A 24,487-nucleotide genomic window follows, 5' to 3' on the forward strand; every position below is an offset into this window, starting at 1 on the left:
CATCATGTGTCACTTCAGACTCAGTGTTTTAGGTTAGCAGGGCATCTCAGGTCAGAAGAGACACACACACACACACACACACACACACACACACACACACACACACACACACACACACACACACACACACACACACACACACAGTACTGAATCCAGCACTGTCATGATACTGGTCCAGTACAGTTGTGTCAGTGAATGGATGCTGTGATATTCAGCCTCAGGGTTTCCTCGGGTTATGTAGGACCACATCAGATGATGAGACTATAGGATTATGGGTAAAACCTGCCTGAAGCACAAACTACAAATTACTCCAATTTACCTCTAAAAAAAGAGGAGCAAACCCAACACTTTAAGGTTTTAGTCTGTGTCTGAGCTTTAATCAGTTTGACAGCTCAAATACTAGTCATTGGTAAGCCTTTGATTCAGGTCATTTTTTTTTTATTAAAATAATATGCATATATTTGTTTATATATAACAAGATTTTTATAATTTCAACTATATTTATAAATATAACCAAACCCATTGATTTTATAACATTATGTGTATGTATTATGTGTGTGTGTGTGTGTGTGTGTGTATATATATATATATATATATATATATATGTGTGTGTGTGTGTGTGTGTGTGTGCGCGTGTGTGTGGGTATAATGTTTACACATATATAGTAATAATAATGTAATATTAAAATAGCCTTTATTATGTTTTTAGAATTTTGCAATCTAGCGTTTTTTTAATACATTTTTTGACTATATTTATAAATTACAATTAAACCAATTTTTTTAATAACTTAATATACTGTAACAAACAAACATAAACAAATAAATGCACACACACACACACTCAGTCAGTCACACTCTCTCTCTCTCACACACACACACACACACACACACACACACACCAGAACTGTATTTGATAAAACACAGTATAACATTATAACATTATAAGAAAATGGCAGATTGAGTCTGAAACAATCACTGTCTCATATCTCAGTCACTGCGTCTCATCTCACTCCACATATCATATTTCCTGAAGCCTGTGATTATTCTGTGATTACTGACGATCATGACATCAGGACTGAAGATGTAAATACAGTGATCGTTAAGATTCTCTCCCTCTACAGATCAGAGCCCGTCACTGCAGGCCGTCCTGAGCACAACTCTCCAACACACTGGTTTAGGAGAAACTAAAGCATGCAACAACAAAACTATTGTATAATGTCTCTTGCCCAAAGAGGAAAACACTCACTCTCATAAATGACAGCGGTCTGTAATATTTACAGGGCTAATATTGGATTCTGCTCAGATTGAAGTATTCGTGTTTGTGTCGTCCTGCAGATTTTGTGTTCCAGACGTCAATGATTCCTCAAATCATGCAGTTGCAAACACTCAGAAGAGATTTCAGGAGAGCACCACTCATTTTCTCCAGCTGTGATCAAAATCACAGCTGTTTATCTTGACATTTCTATTGTCAGCTGATCACTAGATAAGTGTATAGCCATTTGTTTGGGCGATAATGCAATACAAACAGATTTTTTTAATCAAACAGATTTTCTGATTAGTGAATAGATGGGAATTCTGTTTAAATAACATCAAAATTCACAGAACCAGCAACAGATGCACATTTAACATAAATATATAAATCATCATTGATACAATAAAAGGCTCAATAGAATTCTATATGGAGATCTATATAGAACTCCAGGGTTCATGACTCTATTTTAAAGAACCTTTATGTCAAAAATGTTGAGAAATGTCTTAAAGTCCCCGTGCAGGTATTCATTTTGCCCCTTAAAACTCATTTTTGATCATCAAAATGACATATTTAAAATTTTTCCTGTGAAAATAGTTTCTTCATGCCTTAAAATATCTTGAATGTAACTCGACACCCTTTGCATCATGAATATGCAAATGAGTCCCCGCCTCCACTCACTCACAGCAGCTCGGATCACCTGATCCACTCGCTCAACTGTAGTAAACGACACGATTGCAAGTGGAAATATTGGTTTAATTCAGTCAAATATGTTTGAACCAGAAACTGATTGAAGAGGAAGAGTGAGTTATACAGGATCGTGTATCAGAATCATGATGCGTTTTATACAATGTCGGACACATTGATATGATTAGCGTTTGTCTCGACTACGTTATCAAACGGCTAATAAAGTGTTGCTAATGTCACACACACACATGTTCCCGTTCCCCATCTCAGAGTCACAGCTCCTTCTGAACATCAGCATCAAACATCATAGAAAGTCCGTGGAGTAAAGCCCCGCCCCCTCGTGACGTGATTGGTCACATGTTTGTGATTATTTTTGAGACTGTCTTTGGTAGTTTTAAGAAGAAAATACTCAGTAATGCTGTTGACTGATGAATTTGCACATGGCTTGCCTTGAAAACACCACATAGACATAAACAACAGTAAAAACTTGATTTTCATCACAGGGGGTCTTTAAAGGGGTGGTTGATTATGATTTGACTTTTCTAACTTTAGTTAGTGTGTAATGTTGCTGTTTGATCATAAACAACATCTGCAAAGTTACAACGCTCAAAGTTCAAAGCAAAGGGAGATATTTGCTTTTAAAGAAATCGCTTTTTAAAACTACAACAAACGGCTGGTAGAGACTACACCACATTCCTCCCGGGTTAGTGACATCACCAACCCTAACATTTACATAAACCCCGCCCCCTGAACATGCAGTCCATGTTGAGAAGAGGAAGAGTTGTTGTAGTCGAGCACCTTTGTGAGTCAGCTCAAACTGTAGCATCCATCTTTCCACATGCAATAGAAAGTCACTCTGTGTGCATCTCACAACAACAGTTCCTATACGAGCGATTTATAGATTATCAAGACAGAATATGCTAATTGAAGATAGTTAACTCTACATCAGCTTCATAAATTCATCAACTAACCATTCAGAAATGTCCTGTTGCTTCTACATGTTGTCACTTCTTCTTGAGTCTCTCCATCATTGTCTGACTCCGTTTAAACACAAAAGACAGAACAGTTTCTGTCATATTAGTGTGTGTCTGCGTAAGGTAATCGGAGCTGCTAACACGCGAGCTCTCGAAACCCCGCCCCCTGTGCCGGGAGCAGCAGTTCATTTGCATTTAAAGGGACAGACACAAAACGGTGCGTTTTTGCTCACCCTCAAAAAGTGACAATTTTAACATGCTATATAAAAATATCAGTGGGGTATTTTGAGGTAAAACTTCACACACACACTCTGGGGACATCAGAGACTTATTTTACATCTTGTGAAAAGGGCATTATACCACCCCTTTCAATGATTGCATAATACTTTGCATAATGGGTTATTTAATTTTTTTCTAGTGATAAAAGAATGTTTTGTAGAACATCATGACACTAAAAAAACACTGGAAATGATGCACGTCTGCACTATATTTCACTGAGGCCTAAACACACGTTCACACATCAGTGCCGCTGGTTTCGTGTAAAGCCTGAAGTTTCTCAGATTTGCAGCGAGTGCTGGTCACTTCTGGCGAGACGCCCGTGTTTGTCTGCGCTGCGTGTCACTGTGGTCTGCGTGTGTTTACATGAAGCCGGATGGAATCAGTCGATTGTCTAAAGTGAACGCATTGATAGATCAGAGGAATGCTGCCGTGTTCGTGCGCTGTGAAGACAATCGATCGAAACAGGGAAATGTTTGTTTCAGAACACGGCCTTCATTAGCAACCGCTTGAGCCAAATGAATAAAAGCCTTTAATTAATTCAAGTAAGTTCAATAGACTGAAGAATACAGCCATGTTTGGACGGGATTACTGGCTTTACTGAATCCTGAACTGGTTTGTGCTTCAGGACATGAAGCTGCGATAAAACACAGCAGCAAAACTGTTCATCGGTCAATGCTAACACAAATCAAACGTATTAATACTACCTTAACTGGGGTCGTGTTTTTGAAGGCTCTTCTGCTCTCCAATGCATTTATTTGATCAAAAATACAGTATGAACAGTGAAATATTATTATAGTTTAAATGTGAATATATTGTAAAATGTAATTTATTCAAAGCTGAATTTTCAGCATCATTACTCCAGTCTTCAGTGTCACATGATCTTTCAGAAATCATTCTAATATGATGATTTGATGATCAAGAAACTTTTATGATTATTATCAGTGTTGTAATCAGCTTCATATTTTTTTGGAAACTGTGATACAGAATTCTTTACTGAATAGAAAGTTCAAAAGAACAGAATTTATTTGAAATGTAATCTTTTTAACATTAGAAATGTCTTTACTGTCACTTTTGATCAATTTAATTCGTCCTTGATGAATAAATGTATTAATTTCTTAAAATATTACCCCAGCTTTGAACATTAGTGTATGTCCATTAATATTCAAAATTAGCAGCATGTTATAGACTTTTCTAAATGTGCCAATAATTCACTTCACACAACAATCCATGTTTATCCTCACTGCAATTATTATTTTATAATTTAATTGTTTAAAACTACTTTTAATTTAAACAACATTAATACTAAATTGAAATGTTCCTTATAATATAATTTAATATAATTTACTGTATAAACTTGCATGCATAACTATAAACTTCAAAAATGTTAATGTTTAATTCAATGTGTTACACATTTTCTTTGTAATTATTACTAAAATTTACAAGCAATTTCTGAGTTCCACCAATTTTTTTTATTATTAAAATGAACTAAAACTAAAACTATTTAAATAATTTCTGTTAATTGAAACAAAGAACAACAATATAAATATTAGTTTAAAAAAAAACTTCAACTGAATGAAAATTAGAAATGTGGCCTTGGCAATAAACTGAAACAAGTTTAAGTTGAAGATTATTAACTAGAAATAAATAAAAAATAATAATAAAATCAAACCTAAATAGCAATATTTAAATTAAATTAATAATTAATTCTGTTGACTCTTATTTTGACAGTCGGGTCTGTTTCCTTTAGTTCCTGTTTCCCTGTGTTGTTTAGAGTCCTTGTTTGTTTCTCAAGTCACTATTAGTGTCTAGTTTGTTCTAACCTTACAGTCTATGGTTCTAACCCTGTATTTATAGCCCTGTGTTTTAGTTTTCTCCCAGTGATTTTCTCCATATTCTTTAAAGACTGTTTGTTTGTTACTCCGACATCCGGTTCATACATGACAGGTGTAGCCAATAATTCAAATCATGTGAATTATCAATACCAATAAGTGCATCATGACGCTATAAATGCATGTATAGTTTCCCTGATCATCAGAAATGCAAGTGAAATCTGTTCAGCTTATGGGCTGTATAGGGTGAGAGGAGGACACATGAACAAAGCGGCACTGACGGGGTTAACCTCTGCGGTGTGTGTGTGTGTGTGTGTGTGTGTGTAGGGAACATCCTGACCTACATCCGTTTTCCTCCTCTAATCCTGCTCTCCCAGCGCAGGGATCTCTGATTCTGAGGTGTTGAGTTATGAAAGCGGGATTCTCCATCTCTGCTCCTGATCTGACTCCAGATGCGTTCACATTCAATTAGCAGCTCGTAATCTGAATTTAAGGAGCGTGGCGGCGAGGATTCGACAATACGCGAGCAAAAGCAGACGGATTATGTTGTAATGTTGGGAAAACAGGCGTGGGAGAGATGCAAAGGGGATTAGCGACGTTTAACCCCATTTCAATGAGCCGAGAAACCACAATAATCATAATTTGTTGACGCGTGTTCAGGTGTGAGCAAACATGTTAGTGTTGTATTTTAGTAGGGAGATGTGATGTATGTGGTTTAATACAGCAAACGGATCAGGAAATGAGGATTCAGAGCTGTTGAAACACTCAACGAGTTTCTCCTGACACCGTTTACACACGCCTCATGATGGGAACATGCATTTCATTGCATAAAACGCCGTTTGCAAGTCATTTTATTTTAATAACTTGCAACAGGATTTTTGACAATAAAACAAATGTAGGGCAGGACTTGATTCTATCCCGTGTAATTAATCGGATCATGAAGAACTTCCGTTAAGTTATATATCAGAACGGAGCCAGGAAAGAGGGATTTGTGACGTCATCCCAAATGCAAAGTCATTTCAGAGGCGGAGAAAGTATTTTGATAAAAGATTACGAAAGGAAATAAGGCTTATTCGACATTAAACACATGTACGATGATGCACTTGCATTGAAAATCAGTTTAAAATTCGCAGCGATCACTATCAACTTTACAGCTCAAATAACACACACTTTTTCATGAAATAATTCCATTGGTGCAATAGCAAAAATATGCATTTTAAACCCTAATTATTACATATTCACACATTTTTACAAATTAAGAGACAAATCTAAATTATTTCCTGGTAAAATAAGATTATGTACATATTAACTGAATTTGAATTTACATTTTAACTTGTAATATTGTAATACTTGTACAATATTTTGTATATAGGCATCAGCCAAATAGAGTTATGGAGTTACAGTATTTTACATAAGCTTATCACACACACACACACACACACACACACACACACACACACACACACACACACACACACACACACACACACACACACACACACACACACACACACGCACACAAACGCGCACACACACACACACACACACACACACACACACACACACACACACACACACACACACACACACACACACACACACACACACACACACACACACACACACACACACGCACACAAACGTTGTTTTATGGGGACTTTCCATAGACATAATGGTTTTTGTACTGTACAAACTGTATATTCTGTCCCCTTACACTAACTCTACCCATCACACACACACACACACACACACACACACACACACACACACACACACACACACACACACACACACAAACCCTACTCATCACTCACACACGAACCCTACCCATCACTCACACACACACACACACACACACACACACACACACACACACACACACACACACACACACACACACACACACACACACACACACACACACACACACACACACAAACACACACACTAACCCTACCCCTAAACCTGCCCATCACACAAAACGTTCTGCATTTTTACATTTTGAAAAAAAACTTTAATTACTTTATTTTTATACCAGATTTACAAGTGAGGACGCACACTCACACACACACACACACACACACACACACACACACACACACACACACACACACACACACACACACACACACACACACACACACACACACACACACACACACACACACACACACACACACACCCAGACTGTGACAGTTGGCAGATTCTTCTCATCTGTCTGTTATGTACACAAATGCTTTTCTCCTGCATGGGGCGAAACAGTGAACAGGTCAAGATGCTCTATTGAGCCTGTCAGCGCCTGAGCGACCTCACGTCGAGAGACCATAACACTGGAGGCTTCAGAGTCCCGCTACGACAAACTGTGTATGCTGTCACATTCATTCTGCCCGCGTGTGTGTGTGTGTGTGTGTGTGTGTGTGTGTGTGTGTGTGTGTGTGTGATCACTGCACCATCACTTCAGGGATCAGCCCGAGTGAGATTACAGAGATGTTGATGGCACACTGGCGAGTCCCGCAGAGAGGATTACCAGAGAAAATCAAATCAAATCTCTCATATTATGTTTGTGTTATTCAAAAGTTTACAGAAGAACAGCTTTTGTCCTCATGAGCCTGTGAAAACTCAAAACCTTGACGAGAAATAGAGAACACGAGCCGACAAAAACGCCTGAAGCGATGCAAACACAGATTTAATAATGATGCCAGTCCTGAACGGCACTATCTGCCACTTTTTGCAGCTCTGAAAACATCACACATTTCTCCTAAAAAACTGCAACCTATTAATACTTCCATAATGTGATTCAGAAAAGGAAGGAGGGTCGATCTCAATCTGATCAAAGCAAAAACACACATCCTAAAACAGAGAGACAAAATTCACATATTAATCCAACACGTAATTTTACAGCTCAAATAACACCATTTTTCACCACAAATTCACTTTGCTGCAACAAAATGTGTTTTAAAGGAATTAATAATAAAAAAGTAGGCCTATATCTTAAACGCAATGCAAGTCACTTTGAAAAAATGCATTGAAAAAACAAAAAAAAAACGGAAAGATTATCCCCTTATTTTTCTTTAGAATAACATGCATGAAGATGCAAGGCCAGTTTTGACTTCACAGTGCGAGCATTAGTTCAGAATAATCAAATCATGTGACTGGAGAGCCTGGGTGAGGTTCTGGGCTCTCAGATGAAGAGCGAGTGGAGTGACAGGTGCTGGAATCAGATCTCGCATAACTCCTCTTCCTCATGCCAGACTGACCCAGGGCTCTTTCTGGATAAACATGTCTGACCTCCTCAGCATCACTGCACTGCAAACCCTTTTTTAGGCCGGGCCAGACACCCAGCGAGAGGGGGGGAACTCATCTGCCAACAGACATTTGCCTGGGAGAGGATTGCATTTGTTTTTTTCCTGTTGCGGGCGGAACGGGCCAATTGACTGCGAACTAATCTGTCCCGCTGTCGCAGTCTGTGCTGTTCCACAATGTCGGTACACAGTGTACAATTGTATTTATAGCCTGCCAACTAGACTTATCTTCGTTATGTAATATTTACGGCAACGAGACAGCCACCCACGGCCTCTCTCTCTCTCTCTCTCTCTGTCTCTGTGTGTGTGTGTTACGCTCGCTCGGCCCCGCCGTGCCTGCTGGGTAATTTTACTCACAAGCTCCAGCCAAGCACGAAACATCCACAAACACTCTGTGCTGGAAAACTGCGCTCGCTCGTGTACCAAAACACGGGCCGCCAGCCGTCCTCAGAAACACAGTTCAGTGGCGCTCGCTCGCCCGCTCGCTCCAGACGAATTACGCTCCTCATCCACGCCTCCGTGCAAATGTGTGCTGATCAGTGGGTCAGGGTGGAAATGCTAAAAAAACACAGAAATTTAGAGCAACTTAAAAGTGCACTAAAGGATCCTGGGTAAATAACCCATGGCATGTGTGTGTGTGTCTGCCAATTATCACAGTATTTACAGTAGGGCTGCACAATTTGGCCAATATTTTTGTGATTTTGCTATATAATAATAATTATATTATTATTATGTTAGTATTATTATTACATTATGGTTGTTATTATTTCATATTATATTTAGTAATAATGATGATCAATTAATAATCGATTCCCAGGGAAAGCAAGAATTGATAAGATAGTTGTATACCTTGAAATGCAATGCTGTCGCTTTGGATTAAAGCGTCTGCCAAATACATAAATGTAAATCAAATAATTATAATTATTTCTAAAAATGAAAAATAACAAACATAGTTATAATAATACTAATAATATAAATAATATAATTAGTCCTGTCAAATCGATTAATCGCGATCGATTAAACAGCGCCGCTCGTATTTTCGTGAATTATTAATGTTGTTTGCTAAGGCAGGATTCACTATTACTTCCTCGAACCCCTAGATTTAAAGTTTAACGTGTCCTGCAGCGTTTGTGCTCCAGACGGGGATGATCCTCGGCTGGTTTGTTACTTTACTAATGCGGGGTGTTGTCATGCAGGGATCCCCACAGGAACACAAGGGGAAACATTTTTTATATATATTTTTTTATATATATATTTTATATATTTAATATTAAAATTGATCAACTTTCTAGTTTTGTTGTTTTATTTTCAGTGAAATTTTAAAATTAATTAAGTTATTAAATTTTTTTTAAATTAAAATTAAGATTTTAAAATAAGCATTTAACATTTTTTTTTTTTTCACATTTGGTGAATTAAGGGAGACAGTTTTGAATTTAATTTGTAAGGTTTTTTGCTATAAATTAAAAACATCAGTCCAACACTGTTATACTGAAGAATTTACTGTAACACTTTAGTTTAGGGTCAACTATTGCTTATTCGCATGCATATTACTAGAATATTGGCTGTTTATTAGTACTTATAAAGCACATATTAATGCCTTATTATGCATGACCATATTCTGTACCCAATATCCAAACTAAACTACCTTACTAACTCTTAATAAGAGGTAATTAGGAGTTTATTGAGGCAAAAGTCATAGTTAATAGTGAGTTAATAATGAGAATTGGACCCTAAACTAAAGTGTGACTGAAGTTACCAATCCATTTGAGGAAGAAACAATGTTATAATATTATAATGAAAGCAGGCGTGACAAACCCTTTTATGTGAACTGAGCCAAAACCTTTTTTTGGTAACATTTGGGCGATTGGGACATCACATCTTTTCATTGATTCAGGCTAGTGTAAGCATACTTATTGAACAAGACTATGATATAATTTCATATGCAAGATTTTCTTTTTCTGTTCATCATTATTAAGAGTCCATGTTTATTTCTGTTCCACTTCTCTGTTAATAAATCCATTGACTCAGGGCCGTAACACCAGTTAAATGTTTAGGCTGGCCTGCCTCAGTGCTCTATCTATCAGTGGCCAATCAAATCAAAGGAGGCGGGGCTTACTGTTCACAGAAGTGTGAATCCCAGTGCGGAGCTTTAGCTTTAAAGAAACGCACAGCATTATACAATATGTTGACGTTATTTCCACTGAAACAGGAAGTCAGGGCAGGACACATCGTACAGCTCCTCCCCTTTTTAAAAATAGCCAATAGCATTTTGTTTCTGAGCGGAATTCAAATGAGTCCGATACGCTTTCTGGTCCGAGTCGATTCGATCATATGATCCGCTCTGCTATCGTGTCTCTGGACCGGAGCTGAGGAGGTTCATGTGACACGTCAATTATATACTTCATTTGCATATTTACACTGTTTGAATAATTCCCTATCCCTTATATAGTGCATTATGTGCCATTCACCATATAGAAAATATTAAATGTGTGAACAAGTGACCGATTTCAGCAGCTCTCCAGCGTGTTCATGCTTTCACTCACGGACGTCTGACCTCGACGGACTCAACAGGAGAAATGAACCAGAAAAGATTTCCATGTGAAAGAAGGCGGAGCCTCAGAGCCACACCCACCTATTACATAATCGCCACGGACCAATGGTAGTACAGAGGTGTTTACCAGCCGGAGTGAACATTTCCGGAAAGTTCGCGTTGGCAAGCTGTTTTGAACTCCCAAAACGAACTTCGTTTCGGCCTGATTTTGTTTTCGAAATGGCGTCACATCAGTTCATTTTTCGATTTTGCTTAAAGTATATCGAGCCCTTAACTCTCCTTACCAGTGGCCATTCATAGACATGATATACTGATTCAAAACGAAGCTCATTGAGACGCATGTGCACCTTGACTCACGGAAGTTGCGTAAAACCAGCCAATCAGATTGAAGCTATCCAGTTTTAATTAGCATAAGGTGGGCGATGAACAGAAAGTGGGCGTGTCCTCTAATATAGACCTAACCGACACCATCAGCGTCTCCACCAAACGCCACACATCTCCACATCTTCCAGTCTCCCTGTGCTAATGTAGGTCAAGTGGTCTTAAGGGCCAATCCATCGGGATTAACAGCAGTCTGAAGTCCTGAAGTCCTGAAGTCCTCGGGCTCAAACATACTTCACGCATCTGTCAACAAGAGCACATGCGGAGACATCAGCGTCCCAAAAACATTAGAGTTCATTAGGGCCAACGGAGGACACAGCCTCTCTGTGAAGGCCATGAAAAGAAAACACAGTTCCAACAAAGACTCACAGCATGGTTTCCAGTGTAACGCTGAGGGCTTTTAGCGCCCCGAACGCTTTCAGGTTCAGTTCAGAGCTCCATTATGAGTGCGTAGCCCCTTATAAACGTGAGAAGAGAGAGCGTGTGTGTGCACGCAGGGAGAAGGTGTCACGCTATTGTGCAAAGCATAAAGGGATGAAGACAACTGCACCTCTTCCCGAGAGAGTCCTTCTGCATCAGGATGGGGATTAGTATGGGGTTTGCCAGGATATCAGGTTTAAACCGTCCCGTAGCTTTCACGCTTGAGCTCCTGAAGTCTACACGGACGGCTTCTTCTCCGAAACGGCTCTTTTAAAATATACATCAGATTCTGGAGCCGTCGCTCTGATGCCATGCAATAAATGCTTGATAAGTCTGGACAGACACTGCTTTCCTTCTCTCTCTATGTCGGTTTCTTTTGTTTGACACCCACACTAATGATACGTTGCCCATGGGGGCTGTTATTGTGTGTCCATCCAAAATATGGTTAAAATGCCCATGCATTTACTGATTTCCCCCCCCAAAATCGCTGCATATGGTGACATGTAGATGCACAAAATTATAAAAAGGAGAAATCTTTTAATGTGCCAAGTTTTTGGAAATGTCATTTGTGTATTCATGTTGGCTTGCCAAAACTTATATAGCCTACCATAAAAAGAAAAGAAAAAAAAAAAGGTTTTATTACAGTCTACATCATCATCTTTGTGTGCATCTAACATTTATATTTACTCATATAGCAGATGCTTTTGTTCAAAGCCACTTACACATGAGAAAAAATTATTAGTGAGTCAAAGTAGTTACCAGAATTTTAAACATATTTTTTTAAATATACATTTATTTATACTTTAAAATGTAATTTTTTTTTTACAATTTGCTGCTCAACAAAAAAAAATAAAAAAAAATAATTAATTTTAAATATATCAAATGTTTGTTTTTTGGTATATTATATTTTAAAAAAAATATACAAAATTTAATGCAGAACTACTTAAAAAAAAAAAAGTCAGCCTTTTATTGAGTCATTTTCTTCTTCAGTTCGAGTTTAGAACAGTCACATTATAAAATTATACAAATTATTACTTACATAATTTATAAAGGTATAAAAAATTCAAAATGTTTTTAATGAGACTTGAGTACAGTTACATAAACTTTGTAAAATTATAAAATCATAATTTTATCATATTATTAAAAAAATTGTATATATAATGCCAAAAACAAATCTCAGCCTTTCAATTGAGATGTTATCCTCATTACGACCGCAGAACAGTCGCATCAACTTTATGAGCGTATAAAAATGATAACTCAATTTAGATTAAATAAGAAAACATTGAAACGCTTTTAAAAAGAACAGTCACGGCAACTCAATATTTCTCTATTGTAAATCTCACAAGAAATTAATTTGACTTCAGAATCCTAAACTAAGAGAACTGAAAGATGTGAAGGGCCAAAATATCACACAAAAAACCCGCTGTGGTTTCTGTGAGTGTTAACAAGGCAACATCTTGAATTTGCTTTTGTTTTCTTTAATCGTCTACAAATCCCCAGTGGAAACGAAGGCATTACAGAGTTGCAAATGCTTTTAAAAGACGGCTCTCAGACACAACGGGGGGAGGCATTAGGATTTAGCCTGTGTTTTTGGCTGGCGAGCCTGTGTGCAAACAAAGTTTACTGTCAACCAAATCGGTTGTGACAGAAAACCAAGAGCCTCCACCAACCGGCAGAAAGATTACAAGCGTCCTGTACCAGAGAAGCAGGACATCTGTGATATACACTACGGTACACGAACACACACACACACACACACACACACACACACACACACACACACACACACCAAGCATTCGCAACCGAACCCCGATGTGATAATCAGATCCGAGGTCCTTTCTTGGAAAGAGCGGGTCTGTATTTGTTGTATATGAAGCAACAGAAAGGGCTGGAGGGTTTCCTCTGCTACAGTACACAGACCTCATAATCCTCCTCATAGATCCTGTCAGCACACACAAGCAGAGAGGGATCAAAACAAAACCCGGGGCCAAAAAACTAACTCTCTCTCACAGAGAAAGAGGTCGCGTCTCAAAAACAAGCGGCGATCAGACTTGGCAGGGCTCCTGAGTGGCCTTAGAAAGGTCTTGCATTCACAGTTCACAGTGCACTCTATGTTTACACACTCAGATAAACCCATAATCGCTTTCACCCGGGATGTTTTACTGATATTCACTCACACTTTTAGGTTTATTTATTTGGTTATGGGTGCATTTATATCAGGTCTTTGATAAATGTCATGTAGCGTTTGAAAAAGAACAGAGAAAGAACAGTAATATTCAATTATACTTCATATTTTAATATACTTAACTATTTAAAGTTATTAATGCTTAAGTTACAGATATGCATAATTTTTTTTAATGTTTTTAACGTTTTTCTATCATTGTGGTCTAAAGATTAGACTGGATATTAGACATAAAAAAATCTGTATAATATTTAAAAAAACCTAAATTATTATTAAAATGTTTTTAAAATAATTGATAATGACAATAATAAAAATTTCAGATCTGCTAACTGGTTATCTATTACTCAAAAAAACTAAAACAACATTCAAATAACGGGAAATTAGTTATCACTACATGTCAAAACAATAATTATAAATTATTCTGTATTTCTGTTCTCAGACACATAATAATTTAAAATAAAACTAAATTATTATTATTAATCATTTTAATCATTTATATTAGTGAGGCAAACGACCAGAATTGTAAATATATATTTTTTTAATTCAATATTTTTAAATTTATTTTTTAAATGTTAATTTACATATTTTATAATAATTAACAATAATTAAAAATCCGATCTTCAAATCAGTTATCCAATAAAACAATCACAAATGTCAAAAAGCAGAAATAAGACAATAAATATTAGATTATCAGCATTCTAGTTATCATATTTAGTTATCAGACACTTAAATATAAAAATAATCTGTATCATATAAAAAAAAAAACTAAATTATTATTAATGATTATAATAATTTTTATTATTTAGCCAAAGTACCATTTTTTTTTAAATAATTTTGTCTATAATAATTAATAATCAACAATGATTAAAAAATCAGATCAGTTTTCCAATACTTACATAAAAACATTATAAGTATTAGTTGTAAAAAAGAAAAAGAAAAAAATCACCAGATGTCAAAAAGCTGAAATAAAACAATAATAATTATAAAGGTTCTGCATGAAAATAATCTCAGCATTGTTTAAATAATAATAATAATTTGTTTTATTTACTATATTAGCGCCTTTCAAGAAGGACACTTTATATAATATTGACAAATTACACAAACAATACAGATCTACAATGACAAGTTTTTTTAAACTGAATGCGATACACGATAGGGAGCAGAGCATGAGATGTGAGCCGAGTCATAGTTTTGTAGTCATAGTTTAAAAGTTTTGAGCCATCCATACTTTGAGATCTTGTAGACAGGAAGTGATGGAGGAAGTGATGTAAGGGGGAGGAAAAACAGTTTTAGGCTGAAAGGTGAGATAGATTTGTATATCATCAGCATAACTATGGAAATTAAGACCATGATGCTGAATGATCTGACCAGAGGAAGAATACAGATTAGAAATAGAAGTGGACCAAGAACGGAACCTTGAGGTACACCATGGGAAACACTAACAGTGTGTTTATTAATGCTATTGTGTGTTGTGTGTTTATTAATGAAGTTAGCCACCGAAAGACAGTACCAGTGATACCAACAGCAGTTAGACGAGATGGCAGTACTGAATGGCAAACAGTATTAAAAGCTGCATTTAGGACCAAGAGGCTGAGGCCACCAGAATCATTTAATTATAATTTTCGAATTTATTGGATTTGGTTTTGTGTTCATTTAGAACACTCTAAAACATGGATATAATCTGTATCGCTTGTTAAAAACCAACGAGATAATCTGTGAAGTCTGTTCTCATTATGGATGGCCCTGCCTCCGCCTCTGACCCCGCCTCTGACTCCGCCTCTGACCCACCTCTGACTCCGCCTCTGACTCTACCTCTGACTCTGCCTCCGCCTCTGACCCCGCCTCTGCCTCCGCCTCTGACCCACCTCTGCCTCCGCCTCTGACCCCGCCTCTGACCCACCTCTGACTCTGCCTCTACCTCTGACCCCGCCTCTGACTCTACCTCTGACCCCGCCTCTGACCCACCTCTGACTCTGCCTCTACCTCTGACTCTACCTCTGACCCCGCCTCTGACTCCGCCTCTGACTCTGCCTCTGACTCCGCCTCCACCTCTGACTCTACTTCTGACTCTGCCTGACTCTGCCTCTGACTCCGCCTCCACCTCTGACTCTACCTCTGACTCTGCCTCTGACTCCGCCTCTGACCCCGCCTCTGCCTCCGCCTCTGACCCACCTCTGCCTCTACCTCTGACCCCGCCTCTGACCCACCTCTGACTCTGCCTCTACCTCTGACTCTACCTCTGACTCTGCCTCTGACCCCGCCTCTGCCTCCGCCTCTGACCCACCTCTGCCTCTACCTCTGACCCCGCCTCTGACCCACCTCTGACTCTGCCTCTACCTCTGACTCTACCTCTGACTCTGCCTCTGACTCTGCCTCTGACTCCGCCTCTGACCCACTTCTGACTCTGCCTCTGACTCCGCCTCTGACCCCGCCTCTGACCCACCTCTGACTCCGCCTCCACCTCTGACTCTACCTCTGACTCTGCCTCTGACTCCGCCTCTGACCCACTTCTGACTCTGCCTCTGACTCCGCCTCTGACCCCGCCTCTGACCCACCTCTGACTCTACCTTTGCCTCCGCCTCTGACCCCGCCTCTGACCCACCTCTGACTCTACCTCTGACTCCGCCTCTGACCCTGCCTCTGACCCACCTCTGACTCTGCCTCTACGCTGATTTCACACAGCCGCCATTTTGAAATCGAAAGTGAGGCTCTGGTGGGAAGAACCCCGGAAGTAAAGATAAACAACAATGCCTTGGACTACCAACCTGAAGCTGCTGCCGCGATTTACACTATTGGATGTTAATATCCAATATAGGATATGCATATAGTTAATTCCTGCTTCTTTTTTTACTTTCTGAATTATATATATAAAAAAAATTTATTTATAAATGAATTTCACTGTATATAGTCTAAAGTATGAAAGAAATGTACAGTTTTAGAATAACTCATTGTATACATTAAACACAACAATACGCCATCGCATTCACAACTCTCCTGTGATTAAAGGCGACACTTCCGGTTTTCTTCCCACCGGAGCCCAAAATAACGGCTGCGTGAAATCAGTGTCTACTTCTGACCACGCCTCTGACCCCGCCTCTACCTCGGACCCCGCCTCTGACTCCGCCCCCACATCCATCGCACTCTCTCAGCGTTTGGCCCTGAATTTTTGAGTTGCCATTCAAGCATCAAAGCACATTTAAAGTTGTTCAAAACAAACAGGCCGTCATTCTGCTGCCGCTGCTCACAGTAGCCGCAGGTTTTTCCCCCATTTTTTTTCATTTTCCTCTTTTCTCTCTCTCTCTCTCTCTCTGTTATTCCCCCTCCTCCTCTGAAACGAGTCCAGAACATCCTGTTCTCTGAGTCAGTCAAGCTCCAAGCCCGTCGGGAACAGTATATTTGTGGCTGAGCTGAGGGGCTAACAGAAATGGCCCAGTTGCTTTGACCTATACTGTTTTAATAAAATCACTCTGAGCGTAAACATTGCTGCGGGGCCAGACGTTGCTGCCACAGCGAGCGCTGCTGTTTCGTAACTTGTGTCCCTCCATTAGATCAGTGTGAACCTTGCTAGGGTAAACACACACACGAGGTCAAGCAGAACCGCCGTACAGCTACTGACACACACCTGAAACTAAAGGAACATTCTTGCTTCAGTACAATCTAAGATCCATCGATAGCATCTCTGGCATTATATGGATCACCACAAAACATTATTTTGACTCGTTCAAATTATGGATAGCAGAATCAGACGTGACATATCTGACAGGGGTGTGCATCGTCACTGGTCTCACGATTCAATTCGATTATGATTTTGATGTCAACATTTCGATATTACAATGCATTGCATCCTCACTTTTCAATATTACGCTAATGCGAGAAGCGCTTATGTGACGAATGACATCAGAGAAACTCCGTAGTCTATAATTGATTTTGGTCTATTACTGCATCGACACAGACTCGTCCACTTCAACGATTCATTTCAACACTCCTAATATCTAATGCACCGTTCACACTGAGTAAACTCCACCTACAGGAATTATGCTGGTAATGCACATTCATCCACCTAGAAAAGTAGTTCCACCTTAAAGGTAGGGTAGGTAATCATTTTTCTAAAAAAAAAACATTCCAAATTTGTTTAAACTGTCTTTATATACCAATACATAATTAAAATGTAAGTACTCTGAAAAAGAAAATTTTAAAATCGAGTGACTGTAGACCTTTTAATCTGCAATAAACACAGCTCATTATTTCCATTCACTCCACCCCCTCCCTTCTGAGCTCCTTCCAAAGCCACGCCCCCAAAACACATGAACGCGCGACGCCAAACGCTCAGGCTGGAACAAGACGCATTTATTACCTGAGACGAGTGGAGAGGAAGGAGCGCAGTACATACAGTGACATCATGTCAGAATCACATGTAATAAAATACCTAACTTTATCACTATGAATATAAACAAATAAGATTTCTTTTAGTACTCACTATCAAGCTAGCATATCGATAATGGTAAAGTTTCATTCGGTAACGAGCTATATTTATAAGGCAAAACTAAAAACAGGTTGCATTGATACACGTTTTTCCATTACCATCAGTTACACTGTGATGAAGATGAATTTCGTGTAAGATTCAGAACATATACGGTGTTTTGCATGTAAGAGTTTCCATGATGAAAACATTGTTGACTCTAATGAAGACTAACGTACACTCCGAGTCCGGAGAAAAGTACCGCATCGTCGGCTCGAGGACAGGTCCGGGGTTGAGGGCGAAGCAGAGGAGGTCGTTCAAGAGTGCGGGCAGGGTCCGAGGAAGTAGTTTTTGCCTTGTTTGCCTTCGCTGACTGCATGCAGGTGCTTTGAGCTGAATATTTCCGGGAACGGTGACATGTGATGAGTGCACGCCGGGCAGCGGGCGCAGTGGGGCTCGGGTGGGCACGAGACATGAAGGCATCTGATTGGTTCTTTACATTCGCACCGAATGGCAGTGATTGGTCAGAGTTTTTACTGTCCTGCAGCTGCTACAGAGGTCTGATTTTTTTCATTCCTTTTTCTAAACACATAATGTATTGACTACTATCAGGATGGAAGGACCATTTCACCCAGTATAAAAAAAAGTGTTTCTGAACAGGATTACCTACCCTACCTTTAAAAAGGTTTTATTTAATTTATTCAATTTAAATAAAATATATGTTTTTGTGTGTGTGTGTGTGTGTGTGTGTGTGTAAATATACTGCATGTAGCTTTCATTTTGAAATCTATTTTAAATTGATTATATTTACATTTATTCTGTATATTTACAAAATAATCTTCACAGTAATATGTAATATTAATTTTAATGCATTAAGTTTAATATTAAGTTTTATTTTCAAAATAATCTTAATAATAATGTGACTTAAATGCCAAATGATAATTTTGTGTAAATATACTAACTTGTAATATCAATGTTAATATTTAAGGCTTAATATATATATATATATATATATATATATATGTGTGTGTGTGTGTGTGTGTGTGTGTGTGTGTGTGTGTGTGTGTGTGTTTGTGTGTGTGTGTGTGTGTGTGTGTGTGTGTGTGTGTGTGTGTGTGTGTTAATAATAATATTTGTAATATTAAGTGCCAAATGATGATGATTTATTTAGTGTAAATATAAAAATGTAAAATACACTTAAAATATTGTACATTTACAAATAATTGAAATTTATACATAAATAATATATAGTATATTTACACAAAATATATATTTTATTATTTTGGTGAAAATATTCAACATTTTACAGAATCCTCATGGGAGCAGTTTCAACTGTAAATGAGATGATTTTCCACACAGAGAGAACGGCCCTCGTGTCAGAGTTTCTCTTACCAGTGCATGATGGTCCTCCTCAACATGGCGACCAGTGCGTCTGCAGAACGCCATTACAAACCTCTGATATCCATGTTCATGATGCGCATGTCCATAACATCTATAAACAGTCACACAGCCAAAGTATTAAAACCATACAACAACTAAAAAAAAACTGCAACACTGCAAGAAAAACCACCAGTCCAACAACTTATAAAGGACATTTTAGGGTGTTTTATTCCCTGAGAAATGTGGAGAATAGTCAGCCGTGCTCATGGGGGGGCGTGGCCAGTCGTTAGTCATTAATGAGCTGTCAATCACAGAACACACACACGGGGCCTCATAGAAGGAGCCATGGGACACATACCCTGACACACACTTCAGTGACCCGTGACATGCAGAGCAATGTGAGAGAGACTCAGATGACCTGACCTCTGCTTTCATGGGTCACGCTCCCTAAAACTGAGTACGGATAAAGCTGCAATTAGTCTTGACGGACCATTTCCCTATATATGAAGCATTGTGAGGCGCACAATGTGTCCGCATGATATTGAGCTCATGATATGATAACATATGGATATATGAGCTTTGTGCGAGCAACATGATGATATATGTTTTCTGCCAAAATAACCAAGCGTCTCTGGAACAACAGATGACGCATCCATCATTTGCATACTTAAACATGACATTTCAGAGAATTTGGGGAAGTATGGTGATATCTATTAGTTACATTTTTTTTACCCTATTCGCCTTGTCTTAACCCTTAAACAGGCAAGAGTAGAAAATGATAAGCAACAAATAATATCATGTCATTTTTTTTTATATCATCTGGACTTAAATAAATCATATCCAAAAGAATTTTTGAAAATTTTTATGTATTTTGGATGTTATGAGTTGTGACTCCCGGATCACATTGCCTGTTTAGGGTATAAAAAAAAGGACCAAATCTATAACTGTAACTGCCATTGCATGTTTAAAACACTTATATCCTATACTTCAACTCATATAATGTTGACATATTATATAGCCTATCATTTGGAAAGCTTACAAACTCAAGATTCAGCCTGTGAAAACCGTTTTGAAATCGGAATCATAAAAATGGTACTTTAAATTCTTTTAGCAAGTTCCTTACCTAGTGGGTGGTGTCAAGTTTCTTTATTACAAAATGTATTTTAACTACTTTATAATAAAAAACGTTTCTAATCTTGACAAAACACATATTGTCGGAAAGGTCTGAGACTGTATTGAGAATAAATTTGTTAAAAAAAAAAAAACAGTGGCTATTTTTGGTACAGCTCCTAAAGCATTCTTGAATTACAACCATTTATATGTGGATAGTGCAATATTACATATATTCTCAAAAAGGGGGATGACAGGTTTGTAATTTTTATTTTTTTTATTTTTTTTTGCAGCAAAAAATTGTTCATTGGTCCATTTTTCTTGCATTTTGAACTATGCATGAGCAGTTCTTAGTCAATCATTGTCACTAACATTTTCCAAGGGTACAAATAAACAAGAGATTCTCAGAAATAAAAACGGATAAACATTTAGAATTAATTTTGATTAAATTAAATTAAATTAAATTAAAAATGTGACCAGCATACTCAAGACAGACAGGCTAGGCTGTATCAGTTTAACCTGTACATTTTATATTAAAAAAAAAAACTAAAAAAAACCTCAGAATACAAAGATAGTCAAAAGTAGCGTTAATCCCTTTTTTATACCCAAAAGTGGCAATGTGACTCAGGTGTAACATATATTTCAAAACGTGCTAAATAACAACATGAACAACATTTTTATAAATGTTCTTTTTCAGCACCTTAAGACAATGTTCATAATTAATGTTAGCAGTGTTAGTATTATTTTTTCAAAAGAAAAGTAAGTTTAATATATCTTTACTTATCTCAAAATCTGAATGTCCTGCACCACTGGCAGCCATGTTGGATTTAGGTCAGGCTGACTAATTAATCACAACATTTTTTTAAACAAATCATGTGACCAGCATACTCAAGACAGACCAGGCTGTGATAAATGATAAAAGGATTTGATGAAAAAAATCATTCTTACGCCCCAAAAAAGATGACAAAAACTATGTTACACCCAGATCACACTGCCAGTTTTAGGGTTAAAATAAGCCAAATTCAAACGAATCAAATATTGCACTTCAATCCTGTATAGTTTGAACAGTGATTGAGAATTGTACTTTGGCCTAATTCCTCTCACAAAGTTACACTCCTAAAATGACAGCGTGACATAACTTCCGAATCAGGATTAAATATGAAGCCGCAGTCCGCCTGTGGATATATACGGATATCTGGAGGAAAGCACACAGGACTACATGCTTGTAAGTACAGTAAGCATATTAAACTAGGCCTATTCTGTATTTGAGAGCATCAAAACAAACCTAATTGGATTCAGATGAAAGATAAACAGCTGTAACATTACATTACATTTAACAAGCAGCTTTAAATGTAATGACATAAAGGCAATTATAGCATGAGGTCAGTGTGTAGGTGTGTGTGTTTACATCACCTGTCACTGTTAAGTGTCTCACAATCTCTCTTGTGTAACATGTTCTGAGGCTTGTCTCTTGATATCATTGCACATCACATGACTAGGGTTTGACTGGTTAGCATAACCCCATCAGCCCCTGCTGGTAGACACCAGAACTACACAATATACTACATTTCTGAGACGAATAATGCCTTTCTGAATGGATTTGAGTGCAGTGATCACCTCATCAGATCTTGCTGAAACCTCACTTTAATAAACCACATGATCAAAATATCACAGGAGAGAACATGAGAACATGAAGCATCATGTAACAATTAAATGTTTTGAGTTTTGAAATTAAATGAGCAACTAACTAGTCTCCCGAAAGTCTCTCAGTATGAAACACAAGCAAAAAAAATTAAATAATAATCAGTGTTGTTGTTAACTTAAACTATTACAATCATTACGGTAAAAAATTGTTTTCGGTTATTAAAATATTATATATGATATGATAATATTAGAATAAAAAAACTTTATTAGAATTGTTGCCTTGGCACCAAACTGAAATATTTTTGCTATTATTATTATTACATTTTGCATTTAAATAACATCATTATTAGTATTTTGTAAATATACTGAATAAATGTAAATATACTATGTTAGTTTAATAAAAAAAAAAAAAAATTGCTTAAATTGAAGTACTAAAATGACTAAAACTTAAAAAAAATTAAGATAAACAGAAATATATTAAAAAAAAAACCTTAAAAAATAAACCTTAAAAAAAGCACATAACATAATTACTAAAACTGAAAATATAAACAAAAGCTAAATCTTTTTTTTTATATATATAATACAAAAGTAACACTGGCATAAATCCACTGCATCCAAAATCACCTTATATTGTTACAACTAATAAAAAAAGATTTTTTTTATTTTTATTTATTTGTACTTCTTAACTAATACTAAAATGCTGTTTAACGCTTAACTCTGATATTGTATAAAATTGGAAAATGCATTTTCACTAGTGGTGTAAAACAAAAAAACATGGACTAAAAGTCTAAAAATACCCATTTAATTGTATTCAATTGTTTACATTTTATTTAATTTATTAATTAAACGTCTTATTTGATAAATATGCATGTAATATAGGCCTAATAAAGAACCAACTTCCTCCATGATAACTCAAATATTCTATCGCATCCATTGAGAAAAATCCTGCTCTCTGACTGCATCTTTATAACTCAATAGAAGTGACGCGCCGAGGGATTGGTGAGCGAGCGGGGCTAGACCTCGCAGTGAGGACGAATGCCACGGTGTGTGTGTGTGTGTGTGTGTCAGTATGCGACTTTGTACTCTGTGTTCTGAGTGTGCAGTGTTGTGTAACAACCTCAGAAACAGATTATATCCACTAATGGCACGTTCGTTTGGACTGAAGTGCACACGGGTGAAAATGAACACAAAATATATATTTTTAATGCAAAACGGTTGTGCAAAAAGGGATTTTTAATTGCACTGTAACCTCCCGTCACACCACACAGATTACTGCAATTATTTGGGATCATGCCAATGTGTCTTGGAACAAAAAGCACATGCTAAACTCTCACTACACTTGTCTGAAATAATCACTAACCTAGATTAAGACATCATTAGCGCTCTGAACCAGCTGGGCTCCAAAGGTGGTCCGGCTGAGCGCCGTTTCAGACAGGATTCAGACTCAACAAACCCAGCATGCTCACTGGAAGAGAGTCAGCCAGAACCAAACCCAGTCAAAAGCCCAGCAGTCGGCGTGAAGGGGTGGTGGGGTCGGTCACATGGGCTCACACCATCTGTCTCACCGGCGTTCCCTCCGAAACGAGGGACCAGACAGAGCCGCTGCCCTGGAGTGAACTGCAGCCAGTTAGTTTACATAACCAGTCCTCTAACACGCTGGTTTCAGTGCTAGTGACTTAGAAAGATCAAGCAAACAAACTCAAATACTGAAAGGGGTTGTGACATGAGAAATAAAATTTGCCTTGATCTTTTGGCATATAAGAGGTCTTTGTAGCATTGAATCATCCTGTGAGTTTCAGAGCTCAAAACGTTCTCATTATCATCAAAGCATAACCAAGCTCCAAAAAATGGCTCGTTTTGATATATTGCAGGATTTGTGACGTAGGCCTATACTTTTGCATATACCCGCCTCCAGAGCAAGACATCGGCCAATAGTTTCACATCATCACACCATAGGCCCCGCCCACTGGTGTTCCCTTAACGGCTGACATTTGCCTTCACTGGATATGAGCGTTGCGTCAAAAGCAAATAGAAGTCATT

The 24,487-nt window shown here is 37.8% G+C and overlaps 2 long non-coding RNA genes across 2 annotated transcripts in view; one reads left to right on the top strand and one right to left on the bottom strand.

Moving 5' to 3' along the window:
• LOC309488058 overlaps window positions 1-24,487 on the top strand; it is a 145,904-nt gene that overhangs the window by 21,067 nt on the left and 100,350 nt on the right. The gene's annotated exons all lie outside the window — the stretch shown is intronic.
• Window positions 7,475-24,091, bottom strand: LOC309488048. Its single transcript, XR_014201996.1, has 3 exons — window positions 23,808-24,091; window positions 19,706-19,805; window positions 7,475-8,878 (listed from the first exon to the last, which is right to left on the bottom strand). It is a non-coding gene; the product is annotated as an uncharacterized lncRNA (long non-coding RNA).

This window comes from Leuciscus leuciscus (genome assembly GCF_965113295.1).
Source record: "Leuciscus leuciscus genome assembly, chromosome: 23".
NCBI lineage: Eukaryota > Metazoa > Chordata > Actinopteri > Cypriniformes > Leuciscidae > Leuciscus > Leuciscus leuciscus.